We start from the raw sequence: 18,283 nt of genomic DNA on the forward strand, positions 1-18,283 counted from the left end.
GCAGAATACCAGCCTTGAGCAGAAAAAGCCAAGGAAGGTCATGAGATTCCAAGTTTTCAGTACTGACACACATATGCATACACACACACTGAATTATATTCCTCAAAATTCAGAGGCTGAAAACAGCCCCAGTTCCTCTCAGTGTGACTGTATCTGGACACAGGACCTTTAAAGAGTGAATTAAGATAAAAAAGATCATAAAGGGGGACCCTAATCTAATCTCATGTCCTTCTAAAAAGAAAAAGAGATGCAGGAATGTGCACAAGAGGAAAGACCAGGAGAGGATAGAAAGGACACAGACAAGAAGGGGCCACCTGTAAAAGACCAAGGGCTCAGAAGAAACATCTCACCACACCTTGATTTTACACTTTGTTTCTAGCATTCTGCAAAAACAAGCAAACCAACAACACAAACCCACAAAAGACCAATTTTGATGGCTGAAGCCACAGTGTGGTGCCATGATACCCATCTCTGTCTGGCACTGTAATTACCAGTGGCTCCCAGTGGCCATAAGCAAGATCAAACTTCTCTCCATGCCATGTGGTACCCGTGCTTTCAATCCACTATCCGTGAGCCGCATAGTTCTGGGCCTGGATTGAGCACATGTTCAGGAGGTGAGCAGAAATGCCAGGAAGGAGGTGGGGAAGAGGAGAGGGGAGATGAAAGAGGAGAGAGAGAGGAGAGGGGAGAGAGGAGACAGGGAAGAGAAAGGAGAGAGGGGAGGGAAAGAGAAGGGGCTCTGCTTACTGAAGCAGAGAGGGAAAAAGAGAAAGCGGGGCAGGGCTGGCGACACTGTTCAGAACATGCTTCCAGCCACCTAACTTCCTTTCACAAGTTTCCACCACTTTTCAATAGAACCACAAGCTGGCCATTAAGTCTTGAACCTATGATTCCTGGAAGACCTTCCAGATCCAGGCTATCACAGGGCCCAAACAATGGCATGTCTTTTGCCCCTCCTCCTTTCTACACCAACAACACTGAATGAATAGACATATGTGCATGTGCACATTACTGTAAAAGAGTAGGATGGAGTCTGGGCCCCATGGAGCCCTGGGCAGTGATCTTGTCTGGGCTCTCACTGGGCTTCATCTGCACTGGTGAGAGCTTTCTTCCCAGAGGGACCTCAAAGGTTTTCACCTCACTTCCTACCCCTAACATAGCTAGCTTTTAAGAAGAAGATAGCTCTCACATATACACAAAACCTCTCAACCCTCCAAACTGGAGGGGAGTTGAAGAAAAAGGACAAGACAGTCCTACTTCTCAGAAGTCATGCTGGCTTTGGTGTCTGTTCCATCTTTTAAGCATCAGTGTCTTCTAGGCGCCAAGGGTGAGAACTCCCCTCTGGGCCCTGGTGAGTGTTAGAGCTCAAAGTTCACATGGAATCTCCACCCTGTAGGGACACAGCTTGCAGCTCGATGGGGAGGGGGATCTCTAGTCCTGCCCCTGAGACTTGGCTTCCAAAGCTTATATAACTTATTTGTTTATTTTTAAGTCAAATGTGTCCAAGTTGAGGACACTTAAGACTCCCTTTTTAAAGAGGAAATTTGGAAGTCAACATTATCATTAACTAAATTAGCAAGCAATGGTCCTGTAAAACTTCCAAGAGGTACAGTTTCGAGGGCTGGTGTTGTCCTGCTTCTGATAGAAGGAAATACTCTACATAGTGTTCGGGAAATGGTTCCTAAGACTTCTCTTCCTCCCCTTTCTCTTCTTCCTCCTCTTCTACTTTCTTTCCTGTCCCCCTCCCTAACGTTCCCCTCATGTTTCTCTGGTGCTGCAACTGCTGCAACTCTGGTGCTGATTTGCTGACTGGGCTTTCTGAGGTGATGAGATGCCCATGAGGGTAGCAGATACCACGGGCCCAATAAACATGCATGTGAAAGAGCTGTCCCCTCTCCCCACACTTCCCCTCAATTTATTTATTTGTTTGTTTTTTGGTGGTCATGGTGCTCAAACACTGGGTCTGGTCACTGTCCCTGAGCTCTTCAGCTCAAGGCTAACTCTCTCTCACTTGGGCCACAGTGCCACTTCTGGTTTTCTGGTGGTTAATTGGAGATAAGAGTCTCATGGACTTTTTGTGCCCAGGCTGGCTTTGAACCGGGATCCTCAGATCTCAGCCTCCTGAGTAGCTAGGATTATAGTTGTGAGCCACCAGTGCCCAGCTTCTTCCCCTCCATTATTTCTTTTTTTTTTTTTTTTTGCCAGTCCTGGGCTTGAGCTCAGGGCCTGAGCACTGTCCTTGGACTTTCTCAAGGCTAGAGCTCTACCACTTGAGCCTCAGCACCACTTCTGGCTTTTTTCTATGTATGTGGTACCAAGGAATCGAACCCGGGTCTTCATGCATGCTAGGCAAGCACTTTAACCACTAGGCCAAACTCCTGGCCCCCCTTCCATTATTTCTATTAAGTAAAATAGTGGAAGCAAGCTAAATGTTCTGCAGAGAACAGTGAAATAAATCATAACTATTTGCAATGAATCTAACTAAAGATTTATCAAAGTAAAAAAGAACCTTTGAAGTGTCTTTATCACAGAAGAGAAGTGTTTATGATTTGTTAGATGAAAAAACATGTGGAACACAAAGTCATGTGTGATGAATAAGACCAATAGTATCTTAGACATGGACTTGGGAAGCATCACAATTTCAAGAGAGGTTCCATCTCTGGGATAGTTTTAATTGCTTTCTTGATACTTTTCAGCATTTTCAACCCTTCCTACCATGACTAATTATTACTCTGACCATCAGAAAAGAAAATAAATACAAAGTAGTCAACTCTCCTGGTAGAAGATAATTTAAGTTCTTGTGTTTCTTTTTTCTTTGTTGTTGTTGTTATTGTGTGTGTGTTGGTAATGAGCTTGAACTCATTACCCATTGCCTGGGTTCTGTCCTTTAAACTTTTTCACTTAAGGCAGGTACTCTACCACTTGAGCCACAACCCTAATTCCAACTTTTTGGTGACTACTTGGAGTTAAGTACCTCATGTGCTCTCTTGCCTAGCTAGCTTTGAACTGTGATTCTTCCATCTCAGCCTCCTGATTGGCTAGGACTATAAGTGTGAGCCACTGTTCCTTTATTCTCAGATACTATTTGTCCTTGCTATCCTGTGGACCTCCTGTAAGAGCCTAGAGAGGAAGCCTGGGCTCTCAGACTAGCAGGTGAAGTTGTTCCCTGATATGGAGGCTACAGCAAACCACTCCCAGAAACACCTGGAGCCCAGTGTGTACCTTTGAGCTGCCTGCACTCTCTCCAGCTTCCAGTGTGCACACATACAGGCAAGAGTAGGAGAACAGACAGAGGGAGCTTTACATTTGCAGATTCATCCCCATCTTCCATTGGCTGAGTTCTACAGGGATGCTCTTGACCTCTTCCTTCCAATTCAGCCTCTGGTCCTCTGAAACAACACTGGAAGGAAATGCAGAAAGATATCTCCAGGCTGGCAGTGGATTCTGGTTCATACGAGGCGATGTGGCTGAGCTTGGAAGATTGTCCCGCCAAGTAAAGCCTGGCTTGTTTCCTGGCCAGCCAGTTCCTTCGGTCCTTGTGGGTTTCCTCCATGTGTGAGATGAATGTAATATGACTCGACGCCTCTTTCAGATCTGTCTGCCATGACCTTACCTGCCACCGCTATTCCCACGGGCAACAGGCCCTTCTGCACGTTCAAGAGAGGCGAGGGCAGTAGGTTGAACTGGGGATAGGAAATAAGTCTTGGCTTAAGAGTTGTAGGACTGGCTGGGTACCAGTGGCTCACACCTGCAATTCTAGCTACTGAGGATGGGGAGATCTGAGAATCCTGCTGTGAAGGCAGCCAGGGCAGAAAAATCAGAGAATCTCTTAAACTCCAGTGAACTAGAAAAGAACTGGAAATGAAGAGTGGCTCAGGCTCAAGTGGTAGGTGGTAGCTTGAGTCAAAAAGGTAAGCAAGAATGAGGCCTGAGTTCATTCAAGCCCCACTCTCCCCCACCCTCACCCCACATACACATGTGGGATTGGAGAAATCTTTTAGATACTAAGCATGGTGAGAATTCAATTACTTATACAAGCTGTCATGCATGAGCAAGGCATTCAAGAATTCCTTAGCCCACGCCCCTGCCTGTGGAGAATGCCTCAGTTTCCAATTCAGCAAGTCTTCTATCCCTTTAGTTTAAGGCCAGTTTGGTAAGCCAGCATTGGTTTGGAATCAGTGGGGGAAATTTGTATCTCTAAGCCACCCAAAAAAGTACAGTACCTCCAGGCAGGTGGTGCATTACCCCTAAGCTCCATTTTCTCCATCTTTAAAATGTGAACAATAGGCCTAGAGGTATTGCTTAGTGGTAGAGTGCCTCTCTGGCATGAGCCAGGCCCTGGGTTCCATCCACAGCACTGCCAACACACACACATAAATAAATAAGAATAAGCAGCCAGTATTGTGGGGTTATTTTTAAGTATGATTACTAGGAAGAAAAATAGAAAGATGCCCAGTTAAATTGGAATGCCTTAGAAACACGGTTTTTGCTTTTGTTTTATCAGAATAGTCCATGTAACATTTAATACAGACTTATATCATGCGTAAGTAAGTTCTGAGGAATATTTGGAATATTTCTTTTTTACTTTTTGCTGGTACTGGAGTATGTATTCTAGGGCCTCCAAATATAAGGGCTTCACACTTGCTCAGTTTGCTTGCACAGCTGGTCCTCTACCACTGGCGTCATGCCTCCAGTCCAGATTTTGGCTGATTAATTAGAGAAGTGTCATGGACTTTTTCTGCTCTGACTAGCTTCCAACTACAGTTTTCCAGATCTCAGTCTCCCGAGTAGCTGGGATTTCATGCATGTGTCCCTGGTGAGTTGGCTTTGCATGTTCTTCTATTGGGATATTCTTTCATGTTTCTGACATCCCAGTTCAACTGGGTGTGCAGCATTTTATCTGACAATCCTAGGCTTGGGGCCAAAAGAAATACATTAGCGAAAGCCCTGCCATGGTTCACTGACTACATTCTGCTCTTTCCTTCTGCTCTCTGTGCAAGACACAGGTGACCAATTCCTATCCTTCCACAGCAGAGGAACAGGTTGAGGGGAGGGGAGAAGAGTCGGGGAGGGAAAGAAAAAGGGGAAGGAGGAGCCTCAGGGAGTTGAGAAGCAGCTATGGGAGTGCAGGAAGGGAGCCTCAGGGAGAGGAGAATATTATTTCCCTGTGAGCATTAAGAGCTGATGTACTTGTAAACCTCTGCTTAATGGACATCTTTAAAGCATTTATCAAACAGTGGCCTTTGTGCTTACTCTATGGGAGCGTGTGAGTGGAGGTGATGACGGGGCCAGAGAAGCCCACACGGGGACACTGATACCAGAGAACCCTCACCTAGTATGACTGGCTCGAAAGGTCAACAGTCGTGAGCCTGAGACACAGGGACTTTTCTGGGAGGATTTTCCCAGCGACCTTGCTGTAGGGTGGAGGTTAGGGGGGGTGTGGGCTGCTATAGACTCCTCTCTCTGCTCTGTGCTCTGTTCTCTGCTGCCTCCCTAAAGTCCAATCCCTTCTTGTTTAAAACCTCCCAGCTGGTGAGATGGAGGAGGACAGGTGGCAGGTCAGCGGTTGGCCTTTGTGTGCATCGAAGCTGCTCGGGTGGGCACGGGTGCCCTCTGAGCCTCAGGGTGTCATTTTCTTCTTCTGCACATGTGAATTCCAAGCATGGTATTCAGCTGTCGTCGGCTTCAGGCAATTTTTCCACCAGGATTGAAATGTAGGCCAAGAAAGCACATGGTTTGCAGAAGCCATTGTTGGCTGAGATTCGGGTGGGGCAGGCTTTGTCTTTCGTGTCACATGCAGTTCCCAACTTTCTGAGCCTTCTATTTGCGACATGGACATGGATTTCTCAGCCCTCTTTCACATGCTTCTGTGCTCCTACTAGGTATCTGCCTCTCCCATTTACAACCTTCACATCTCAGAGCCTTGGACATTGCTCTCTTGAACCTGGCTCCACATAGTTCAGGGCAATGGTTTGTTTATGGATCAGAATTCCCCAGGCCTCGGAGTGCCCTGTCCAAGGTGGGGGGGCGCCCCCCTCCAACACACACAGTCACATGCTAGGAACTCATCTCCCCAGAGAAATGTACACCAATAAGAGTGGATGCTTTCTGTTTCCAACCAAACCACAAATGTTCATCTAACTCATCTTAAAGCCTAGAATGACCACTGATGTGTTATCTGGAGCTGTGGGTGGGAGAAAAGGTAGGTGGAGTGAAAGATAGAAATCTCCTTCCTCTTCCTCTCTAGGGTATGGATGAGATGTAGATGAACTGTTATCTTGATAAGAGCTCATGGCTTTTTGTGGGGTTTTTTCCCACTACCCGTTGGTGATTGGCTGGTAGTGGGGTTTGAACTCAGGGCTTTATGCTTGCTTAGGCAAGTGTTATATGATTTGAACTATGCCCCAAGCCCATTTTCATTATTTTCCACATAGGTTCTCACCTTTTTGTTTTGTTTTCCTGATTGGCCTGAATAGCAGTCACCTTGCTTAAGGTCTCCTGTGTAGCTGGAACTACAGGTATATACCATCATGCCCAGCTCAGAGCTCATCCTTGACTTATTTCAAACTACCTTTCCCCTCCCCGTCACCACTGCCTTCATGCAGCATCTGTTACATCCCACTGTCATTCCTCCACTCAAGTTTTCTTCTCCTACTTAGCCCCTGTCCCCACAACCCCTGCCTTATCAGACACAACTACATTTCCTGAGCAGAGCTGAGCACAAGTTGATTCTCAGTAGGAAAACAACCAAGTGGAGTCTTTCTAGCTAATTTGTTAATGATTGCCCTTAGAATCCCTTCACTTGCCCCCAGCTACGTATTGCCTTCAGACAGGGTCTGTGGTAGGAGGATGAGTCTCCAGAGCAAAGGTTAAAACTACAGGACTTTAGGACAGACCTGGACTTGATACCTGCAGACCACTGTGATGTTTCTGAACCATAGTTCACCTTTGCTCAGCTCTGAAATGGGAAGAGTTGTAGTGATAGACAGAGGTGCTATAACACCGATCAGTGTCACCTTTCACACAGGTCTAATTCATTTATTCATTGACAGTTGTCTTCCTGCCAATCCTATGAAGTAGATAGTCTTAACTACTATAAAAGATGGTGATATTCCAAAAAAGATGTGTGTGTGTGTGTGTGTGTGTGTGTGTGTGTGTGCGCGCGTGCACACACATACCTGGACTCAGGGCCTGGGCCTATCTCTGAGCTTTTCTGCTCAAGGTTAGCACTGTACCACTTGAGCCACACTTCCATTTTCAGCTTTTGGATGGTTAATTGGAGATAAGGGTCTCATAGACTTTCTTGCCAGGGTTTTCTTTGAATTACAATCCTCACATCTCAGCCTCCTGACACAGGCATGATTACAAGGCATGAGCCTGGTTCAAGAGGTTTTTTTGTTTCGTTTTTAAAAAATAAGTAAATGGGAGTTAACATAATTTCCTGCTTTTCTTGTCCCCCAAATGCTTTGAGGCCAGAATGCCACACTGATAAGTCTCTGACCTTGTGGCAGGCAGAGAACCATTCATTCCAGAGGACTATGAGACAGCCCCTCCTCGGCTGGACATGGCTCTGGGAGCCCATTCCCCAGACCCTTCCAGACCCCACAGCTTCTTGCCCTCCTCTGTTTCTAAATGTATGGAATCTGCAAGTAGGCCAAGCTTTTTTTCCTAGTGCTTTCTGTTATAATGTTCTCTTTCACACAGCCGTGGCAGCTGCAGCATGGGGGGGCGGCTGGCCAGCCGCAGCTGTTGGTATGTATGGGGCTTCGGCGGCAGTCCTCTGTGAGTCAGCCTCTGTCTGTACATATCGACAACGACGACCACCTGGCAAGACCTTTCATTCCACGCATGCTGTTTGAACGTTTCCTGCGTGACGTCACGAGTGCAGAAGGATGGAAGGAGCATCAGCAGGTTGGCTTCCAGGTCCTCATGACCTGCCAGGCTCCCCTGAAACACTCCAGGGTGATTTTATCCTCTGATCCAGCAGATAACCTTGGATCTGCTAGCAGTCCTGCCCACATGCCAGCTGCAGAGATGGCAAAGCCAGTGGGTTGCATATTGGCACAGATGGAACAGGGTCGCAGAGGCGGTGTGAAGCCACTTGGGCATGGCAGAAAGCAGGTGTCATTCTTGTGACTAAGTAACTTCACTTCTCTTGGTCTGCTTCCTTGTCTGTCCAGCTGGGCTGGGGAGGAAGAATGCTATCTCTGCTCCCCTGAGCCTTTGGTGCTCTGATTTTCAGAGTCATGTGGCTGTTTATATTGTTTTTTTGGTTTTGGTGCTGCTCCTGGGGCTTGAACTCAGGACCTGGGTATTGTCCCTGAATTTCTTTTGCTGAACGCTAGTGCTCTACCACTTGAGCCACAGCTCCACTTCTGGCTTTTTCTTTTTTCTTTTTTTTTTTTTTAGTTAATTGGAGATAAGAGTCTCAGGAACTTTCCTGCCCAGGTTGGCTTTGAATTATGATCCTCAGATGTCAGCCTTCTTTGTAGCTAGGGTTAGAGGTATGTCATTGGCCCAGCTACTATACTGTGTGTGTGTGTGTGTGTGTGTGTGTGTGTGTGTGTGTGTGAGAGAGAGAGAGAGAGAGAGAGAGAGAGAGAGAGAGAGAGAGAGAGAGAGAGAGAGAGAGAGAGAGAGAGTCCTGTGGCTTGTACTCAGGGTTTAGGTGCTGTCCGTTAGCATTTTTGCTCATGGCTAATCCTCTATTACTTCAACCATAGCTTCACTTCCAGCTTTCTGCTGGTTAATTGGAGAAAAGAGTCTCATAGATTTTCCTGCCCAGACTATCCTTACATCTCAGCCTTCTAAGTAGCAGGGATTACTGGAGTGAGCTGCCAGTGGCTGGCTTGCTCTTCTGTTTTCGTGTTATCTAGTCCACTGTCACCATTAAAAGCTCCTTCCAATATTTCCTCTTTGTAAGTAGAATTGTTATGTTAATTAATAAACTTCTTGGCATAATTGGGTTTTTATGGTTGTTCTCGTGAAAATATGGGTAGAATTCTACCCGTCTTTCCATGACAGCAATAGCTTATATTCGTCATTATGCAGTGATATATTTTATTTTAACCCAAGTCATTTCCAAATGCTTCACTGCGGTGGTACTCTGCTTATGACATCTATAGTTTAATAGATATTTTAGGTGAACATCAAAATGAAAATAGGACGGGAAATGATGCCTGTGTTGACATGAGACAATTTGGGATGAATGAGCCTATACAGCTTTGTGCTTTACAGTTAACATTCAGTGACAGAGTCCTGACTGGTGTCTTAAACTGAAGTCTACAGCACAAGCCACAAGGTCACAGCATAATCTCAACCACCAGTACCACACCCCAAACACCCACCAGGCACCCACCAGGGTCTCTACATACAAAGTCTCGAATCTTCCAAGAAACTGTGCAAAGGAAGTATCATCTCACTTTAGAGATAGGGAAAATGGAGTTTCAGAGAAATTAAGCATTAAGAAATTCACTGATACCGGGCATTAGAGATTTCTGCTTGTAATCCTAGCTATTCAGGAGGCTGACATCTAAGGATGGTGGTTCAAAGCCAGCCCAGTAGGAAAATGCATGAGGCTCTAACCAACTACCAAAATGTTGCAAGTGGAGCTTTGGCTCATGTGGGAAAGTGCTAGTCTTGAAAAAAAAAGAATTTGCCTGAAGCTAGGTGTTAGTGAATCACTTCTGTGATCCTAACTACTCAGGAGGCTGAGACCTGAATATCAGGGTTCAAAGTCAGCTCAGGTATAAAAGTCTGTTGAACTCTTTTTTGTTGTTGTTGTTCATTATTATTATTATTATTATTGTAATTAACAGAGGGGTTACAGTTACATTCTCCAGATAGGAGAGCAAGTCTGTGGAACTCTTATCTCCAGTTAACCAGTATTTTAAAAGAAAAACAGTACTAGGGTATGGTTCAAGTGGTAGAGCACCAGCCTGGAGTGAAAAATCCAAACTCTAGGTCCTGAATTCAAACCCAAATAACAGCAAAAATAAATAAATAAATAGATATATAGATAAAATATTTTTTTTTGCTAATCCTGGGGCTTGAACTGGGCTTGAACACTTTTTGCTCAAGGCTAGCACTCTGCCACTTGAGCCACAGTACCACTTCTGGCTTTTTCTGAGTATGTGTGTGATACCGAGGAATCGAACCTAGGGCTTCATGCTTTCTAGATGAGCATTGCCCCAATAAAACATTTTTTTAAAAGAATTTACCTGATAGTAATGGGACTAGAAACAAAATTCAAACCCAAGCCTTTTTTTACATGATTAACTCTTGCTTAAACAAGTATGATCTAAAACAAGACCTAACATGGTTTAATCTTCAGGAATTTGTAGGGTCTCATGAAATTACTGTTCTATGAAAGTAAGGTTTGTGAAAATTACTGGTATAAGCAAGGAATCTCTAGAAAAAGGATTCTAATTGTTCAGGGATTAAGAGCAAGAGTTGACAGATGGGATTACATTTAATCAAAAAACCTGCACATCCAAGGAAATAACTCTCAGAGCAGAGACAGACGGTGAGATGCGGGAGAATCTTTTTCAGCTATCCAGAGTATATAGGGATTTAAAAAAGTGAACACCGAAGAATAAATAGTTCAATTAATAAGTGGTCAAATGAACCATAGTGTTCAGAGGGTATACAAATAGCCAGTAAACACATAAGGAAATGTTCAACATATTTGACTAGAAATGAAATTGCAATCAAAACAACCTTGAGATTCTGTATCACCCCTGTCAGCGTGGCCAAAATCAAGAAAAACAAATAACAAACGTTGGCATGGGCACAGGGTACAGTCCTTGTACACTGTTGGTGGGAATATACATTAGTGTAAGCCATTGTGAAAATCAAATCAATGTGGAGTTCATCAAGAAATGGAATTTAGAACTAGCAAATGATCTTACACCATCACTCCTGACCATATAGCTAAAAGAGAGGAAGTCAGTTTACAATAGCTATACCTGTACACCCTTGTTTATTGCAGTAATTTTCACAACAGCCAAACTGTGGAATCAGCCTAGGTGCCTATCAAAAGATGAATAAAGAATATGTGATACATTTATTCAATGGAGTATTATTCAGCCATACAAGAATAAAATTATGCATTTGCAGGAAAATAGAACCAGTGATTAGCATATTAAGAAAAATAAGCCAGACTAAGAAAGACAAACATCTCATGTTTTCTTTCATATACCAATTCTAGATCTAAAGAACAAAAGAGGATCTATTTAGTGCTATTAAACAGTAACCATGAGAGGTTGGAGAAGAGGGAAAGTGAGGGATAAGGGAAAATTTCATCCAAATACATTGTATATATTAAAAAAATGCTATAATGAAACTCACATAGAAGTTATAAGAAAGTTCAAAAGTGTGGGTGGGGTGAGGGAAAGACAGTAGTAGAAGAGTTAATATGAAGGACAATATTCATGGATGGAGATATTATAATGGAACTCCTCCCTTGGTGCAATTTCATGGAAAAAAGCATGGCATTCTTAGGCAAGGAGTACAGCTTCTCTCTTCCAGGTTGTTTACCCCAGGTCATTTTGTATGTATTTACAACCCATTCTTTCTGCTACCAAATCTAGTTAATTCTTGTTCATTTTACATCTCTATACTTCATTTCTTATTCTTATGCACTTTAACAACACGTTGAGAGCTAGAGCTGAGAGCTTGAAAATTATTTCTATGACTCCTTCAACACCCACTACACAGAAGACGCTCAGTAAGTATACCGCAAATACAAGCCCAGTGCTGAGAAAGCATCCTGCTTTCAAATAAACAGCCAACTTCTTCATATCCTCTACCCAACAATGTATTTCTGGAGGGACTATTGAAGTCCACCACCTAAAACTTTAAATATCCTGAAAAACCACAGATTGCTTTGATTCCATGAAATTGTATTTCTCTGTGAGGCTAAGTAAAAGAAAATATGGCATTAGGAGAATGCCAGGCAAAGTGAAAAGGCCTAAGAAAGAAGCTGAGGGCCTGGATTATGGCCTGGTGGGAGAGTGCTTGCCTAGCATGCACGCAGCTCTGGGTTTGCTTCCTTGGTACCACATACACAGAAAAAAGGCAGAAGTGGTGCTGTGGCTCAAGTGGTAGAACTCTAGCCTTGAGAAAGCCCAAGGACAGTGCCCGTACCCTGAGTTCAAGCCCCAGAACTGGCAAAAAGAAAAGAAAAAAAAAGCTGATTTGGCTTCTAGGAAGCCAGAGATACATTTTGCTCAGAAAATAGACAATTGGGCCTTGCAGCCTGGCTCTGGTCTTTATCTACATCAATGTGGCCACATCTGAGATAATAAAGGGACCATCTATATGGCAAAAGGTGTGGTAACTCATTACACCTTGAGGGAGCATAAAGCAAAAGCAATTTATTCGGAAGTCATGGACACGGGTTTGGGATGTAGCTCAGTGGTAGAGCACTTGCCTCCGGTGGACAAAGCCCCCAGGCTCCCTCCCTGCACTGAGACAGGTAAGTAGTTTGGCACTCACCTGAACAATGCTGGATAGAACAGGCCAGTCATCTCCAAAAGAAACTCTCAATCCAGGCTCTTCTGGGAGACTCAGTCCCGAAACACTGTGGCCAGAGGTAGCCTCTTCCACCCGTCTGCTGGACACTTGGCCTGGCAGCAAAGGAAACGGGAGTATGAATACGAAGAGGAAGAGATTCAACATTCTAACGGGAAAAATGCTGACCAAGCTCTTTTTCCTCTTGTGGGTTGGAGGGTTAGAAGTGCTTTCATTAGAGTGAGTATCTGAAGGGCCAAACACACAAACTTCCTTGCTTCTTGTTCAATATGTCCTGAAGTTTGAGGTCTGACTTACATAAAAGCATCCTAAAAGGCAATTCTCCCAGGGATTCAGAAAGGCAAAAGGATCCTACCCTTGCTTTAGAGAAATTTGATTTTTTTTTTCCCGTTTAGTGGATCCCTTGATTTTCTTGACTTAAGTTATTTCTATTGAATTGAAACCATTGAGTGAATATTTGATTTTGTGGATTCTAGATGAAAGCTTATCTATTACTTGGACAGATTACCAAATTTCATAGATTATTATCATTGTTGTTGTTTTGCCAGTCTTAGGGTATGAACTCAGGGCCTAAGATCTGTCTCTGAGCCTCTCTGTGCTCAAGGCTAGTGCTCAGCCAGCATCACTGCTGGCTTTTTCCTATTTACGTGGTACTGAGGAATTGAACCCAGGGCTTTATGCATGCTAGACAAGCACTGTCCCATTAAACCACATTCTCAGCTCCAGATTTTTATTTTTATTTTATTATTGGTGTTACTGGGGTTTGAACATGGGGCCTTGTGCTCGCTAGGAAGAATCTTTTTCATTGTTTGTTTGAGATGGAGACTCAGATTTGGTATCTAACACTTTTGCTCATTGGCTGGTGCTCTACCACCTGAGCCATGCTGCCACCCCTTAGGAGAACTCTGTGCCTCTTTAGTGAAGCCTTCAGGGTTGTATTCTGATGGGTAAGGTATAGTGACCTAAAAGTCACCGCTACACTTGGCCATTTGTGAAACGTAACTGTGACCTTCTGAGAGACACAGCTCAAGACTATTGCCCTTGAGCCAAGCCCCACTTCCCGTTTTTTAGAGGTTAATTGGAGATAAGAGTCTCAGGTCCTTTTGTGCCCGGGCTGGCTTTGAACCTTGATCCTCAGATCTCAGCCCCCTGAGTAGCGAGGATTACAGGCGTGAGCCGCCACACCCAGTCAGAAGTCCTTTTTCTTAGAATCCCTTGAATCTTGTTGTTTCCACATGTTGGCTTTTATTGCTGTAACAAATTCCCGAGGCAGTCAACTTATAAAGAGAGACAAGGTTTACTTTGACCAATGGTTTGGGGAAATTCAGTTTATGATCAGGCAGACATGCTGGATTTTTAGACTGTGATCTGGGTACTCAATAGCAAAGTGGAGTCTACCACCTCATTGAAGGGAAGTAGAGGAAAGGATAGACAGGGCAGCACCATGCCTTGTAGGCCACACCGCCTAAAGGTTCTACTACTCATGGGGCACTGCTAGGGACCAAGTCTGTAGTTTACCTATAGGCCTTTGGGAGATGATCTAGACCCAGAGTAAAGCAATCCACATGGTTACATTCAGGCCTGGAGGGATGAGGCAGAAGGGATATATGTATCTTCTGTGTTATCTCCTCTGAGGGAAAGCTACTCTCCCAGACTCTCCATTTGGAAAACCTTGAGATGAGGTGGAAAGCCTTGGATCATTCTGCTTTGTATGGATATACAAAAGAAAATTAACTTCTCTTTTAAGCACTGTGCTAGTGGCTTTTTGTTAGAGCAGCTTAGGGCATCTCTTAACCAATATCACATCCTACCTTCCTACTAGACAACTTTGGGCCTGTCTCTAAGCGCCTTTTGCATCTTACCACTTCAGCTATAGCACCACTTGCAGCTTTTTCTGCAGTTAATTGGACCTAAGAGTCCCATAGGCTTTCCAGCCCAGGCTGACTTTGAACTGCAATCCTCAGATCTCAGCCTCCTGAGTATCTAGAATGACAGTTGTGAGCCATCAGAGCCTGGTGTGTTTGATAACTTTTGATACCATCCTTTATCTCTCCAGGACTTAGTTGCTCTATTTGTAAAATGAGAACACTTCATGGGGCAATTTGGTCTCATATCTCTATGATGATGATGATCATAGGTGTATCTTCCTTCTTCCTCCTCTTCCATTCTGCCTCCTCTGAACAATTTATGCCAGGGCTTCAAGTTGCTTCTAACAAAGCTCCTGCTATGGGCTCCTCTAAACCCACTCCTCAAAACAGAAGCAAAGCTCACTTAGATAAATATTTTCCTTTACATTACTTTCCTTCTACAAAAGACTAAATTTAAAAAAGACAGAGAAAGCCAGACACCAGTGGCTCATGTCTGTAATTCTAGCTTGAGAGAAAGTGGAAACTGGTAGGATTGTGGTTCAAGACCAAAAAAAAAGTTCACAAGATACCATTTAAATCAATAGCTGGGCATGGTGACATAAGCTTGTCATCCTAGCTACACAGGAAACAGATTGAGAAGCTCAGTGGTTCCAAGCTAACCCAGGAAAATGTTGGTGAGATCCCATCTCAACAGACAAAAATTGGAATTGATGGAACATGCCTGCCATCCAAGCTGTGGTGGGAAATACAAATGGCAGAATCTCCGGCAAGGGATATGGGTCCAGGAAATAAATGAGCCCTCATTTCAAAATAAACAGTGCCCAAAATGCTGGAAGCATGGTTCAAGTAGTAGGTTTTCTGCTTAGCAGCCATAAGACCTTGAGTCCAAACCCTAGTAAAGAAAGAAAGTGAGAGTAAGTGAGACAGAGAAAGAGAGAGTATTTGTGTGAGTGTGAGAAAGAGACAGACAGAGATAGACATAGAGACAGAGACAGAGAGACTTTTTGAAAAGCTACAAGCATAGTTTATTATATTTCTTCTGGGCTGTGGGATGTTCAAAAGACTAGCAGCCTTTAGCTCCTCATCTTTCAAGGATCTGAATGGCTTCAGGTGAGGAGTGAAGAACCAGGTGTCCCTGTGGGTTTCATGGAAGAGCTCAGTATGACAGATGGCTTCAGAATTCAAGCTAACTAGGAATAGTTCAGAGTTTACTGTGTCGGCAGAACTCTCTTTTATTGCCAAGTCTGCATAGACAGGAGGAAAGTAGGCAGACACTTGGGCCAGGAGGACTCTAGCATTAAAAATGCCATGAGGGCAAGGTTGGTAGCTTCTCAGAGGGAAAGGCTCTTCCTGAGGACTTTTATTCATTAATAATGGTGGGAGGAGTACAGGTAACAGAAGTCAACTCTGGCTAAGTAGGGGCAAGTGGAATTGACCAGCAGATAAATGGAATATGAAGCACTGTAAAATAGCCAGAGCTTGGGCAGAACCTGAGTTACCTGATTTTCAGCCACAGCATCCACCTGGAATATCAATATGCTGTCAGGGGGAAATCACTGGTTCAACCTTAGGCCAAGCTCACCTTTAACCAAACAACTATCACCAAATGTCTTGTGAACTGAGCAGCTTCCATGAGTTCTTGTTATCCATACCGTACGTGAGTTTTCTTTTTGGTGCCCAACAAACTGGCTCAAAACCGAACTTAAACAGCAGTTGTTTTATTTGCTCATGATTCTAGGGGCCAGCAATTTGGGCCGGCCTCGGCTGAGAGGTTCATCTGTTGGTTGCATGGGGATCATTCTGCTATCTAGAAGCTCAGTTGTGGCTTATTGTTCAAAAATGATTTTATTTGCATGACTAAAGGTGGGTGCTTGCTCTTGAAAAGCCTGTTCTTACTGCTTATCTTCAAGTAAAAGTTCTAACTTGCTGGTCTTCAGGCAGCGCCAGCCTCTGCTTTGATGACAGGTAGAACACCATTATACAGAGATTACAGAATTTATCCTCGTTTTTTCCACTCTGAGGTGGACTCGCTTTTTTCTTCACTTATTTCTTAAACTTTAATCCAAATTTAAAGGATTTTTTTCATGTTTACCTTGATTAGCAAATAATTTGATGTTTGATTCTGTATTAGTCACTTTCCCGAAATTATAACCAATACAAGAGATATCTACCCAGAAGACAAAAGTCTTCACTTGACTTACTATTATGAAGGTCTCGGTCTCTGATTCTTTGGACCACTGTTCTGGGGCCTGAGCTGAGGGGTGTAGCATGGCTGGAGGATATGGTAGAGCAGTGCTGCATAACTCTTAGCCAAGAACTGAAAAGAGTAAAAGGAAGGAACCTGGGCCCATGCTTGCCTTTGAGTACAAACACCAATGACCTCTATGACCTCCTATTATCCTGCACATATGATGGGCTCCATCCACCACCTTCTATTAACAGCAACCCATGACCTCCACGGGACATTGAAGATGAGGACAGCAGCAAACTATTAACAATATTATGAAGCAGGTCCTTTTTTTTGGTATACTGTGTCTAATTCTTGCAATATTCGGAAGTGGGAATTATGATTCCTATTTTTGAGTCAGAGAACATAGCTCATAACTCCATTTTCTAGTGTCTTTTGCTTCCTGGTCATAAAGTAAACAGTTTGCTCCACGAATAAACTTCATGAGCTCCACCAGCCCTCTGACATCCAGCATCCCTTCTTGAAGGCCTAAAAGTAATGGTCTGGAATCCCTCACGCAAACCTTTGTCTCTTTATTAAGTGTCTCAAGTATTTAGTGATAGTGTCAGAAAGCAGATAACTACCACCACCCTCAACAACAACAGAAATCTGCCCTGGTTGTATGGTGTAAGAACTGTAATTCTTGCAACATTCTGTGAATCAGAGATCATGATTTCTGAATCAAGTTGAAGAAACTCAACCTTATACAATTGGCTCATGTGTGGGACAGGATTTAAGCTGGTTTTGCCATTGCCCGCCTGGCCTTGGGGTGTTACTTGTTTCTCTCCAGGGGAGAACATACAATATGGCTGAAATAGTAGGAGAACCACAAAGTGTTTTCTTCTCCACTCAGCCAATATTATGAATGGAAAAAACTATATATGGCAGAGTTTGAATAGAACTTCTTCTTTCTATACCTTCATTACAGTAATAATCCTGACCAACCTTCCATTGTGAAAGAACTTACATGTTTGAAAAATCTTCCTTAATGTCACTTTCTTAAGCAAAAGGGAAGGAGTTTGATGGCCCATAGATCATGGAACTGAGGCTGAGCCTTCAACCCCCTGTTTCCACTTTTCAGAAGCCCTGGAGGTACTGAAAACCTGGAGACCCAGAGGAAGATTGGAACGGTGTTGTGCTGGTCACTGAGAAAATGTTTCATGTTTGTAAGATGTGGTTGAAAATGGCCCAAAGAGAAGCAATCCCTAGTTACTCCAATGAAAAAACAGAGGAAAGAAGTTTCATTCAAACATGGCTATATTTTTACCCCATTCACAAAAGACATAATTTTGTTTTATGACTGCAGTAAATACATATTAAGGAGATGATTAGGACAAATATGTATTTACATGTATTTACTCCTTCCTTCCAAAAGGTTGAGATTTGTACATTCCATAGCAGTTCACAGTGTTTAAGGTTGTATTTCCCCCTAATGGATATTTGAGGAAAAAAATAATGACTCCCAAGGCCAGCTTATGGTTTATTTAACACTTAATATTCTTCAAGCCTAGTGTTGTTTTCAAACCTCCATCTCCATTCCCAAGCTGTATTCCAGGGGGGGAATTATGTTTTCAGGTTTAAGTCAGACCAGGAAATCAATCAAGCCAGGAGCTGAGCAGCCTCTTTGCATTCAATATAGGGGTTTAGAGGATAA

General features: G+C 43.6%; 1 protein-coding gene across 1 annotated transcript in view; it reads right to left on the bottom strand.

The window, feature by feature from the left end:
- Rbpj (recombination signal binding protein for immunoglobulin kappa J region) overlaps positions 1-12,567 on the bottom strand; it is a 189,848-nt gene extending 177,281 nt beyond the window's left edge. The window contains exon 1 of the mRNA XM_090343738.1: positions 12,499-12,567. The gene's annotated coding sequence lies outside the window, so the exon portion shown is untranslated. The remainder of the gene's footprint in view (positions 1-12,498) is intronic.
- Between the last annotated feature and the right edge of the window lie 5,716 nt (positions 12,568-18,283).

Source organism: Megascapheus bottae, chromosome 13, assembly GCF_031878675.1.
Source record: "Megascapheus bottae isolate mThoBot1 chromosome 13, mThoBot2.hap1, whole genome shotgun sequence".
Classification (NCBI taxonomy): domain Eukaryota; kingdom Metazoa; phylum Chordata; class Mammalia; order Rodentia; family Geomyidae; genus Megascapheus; species Megascapheus bottae.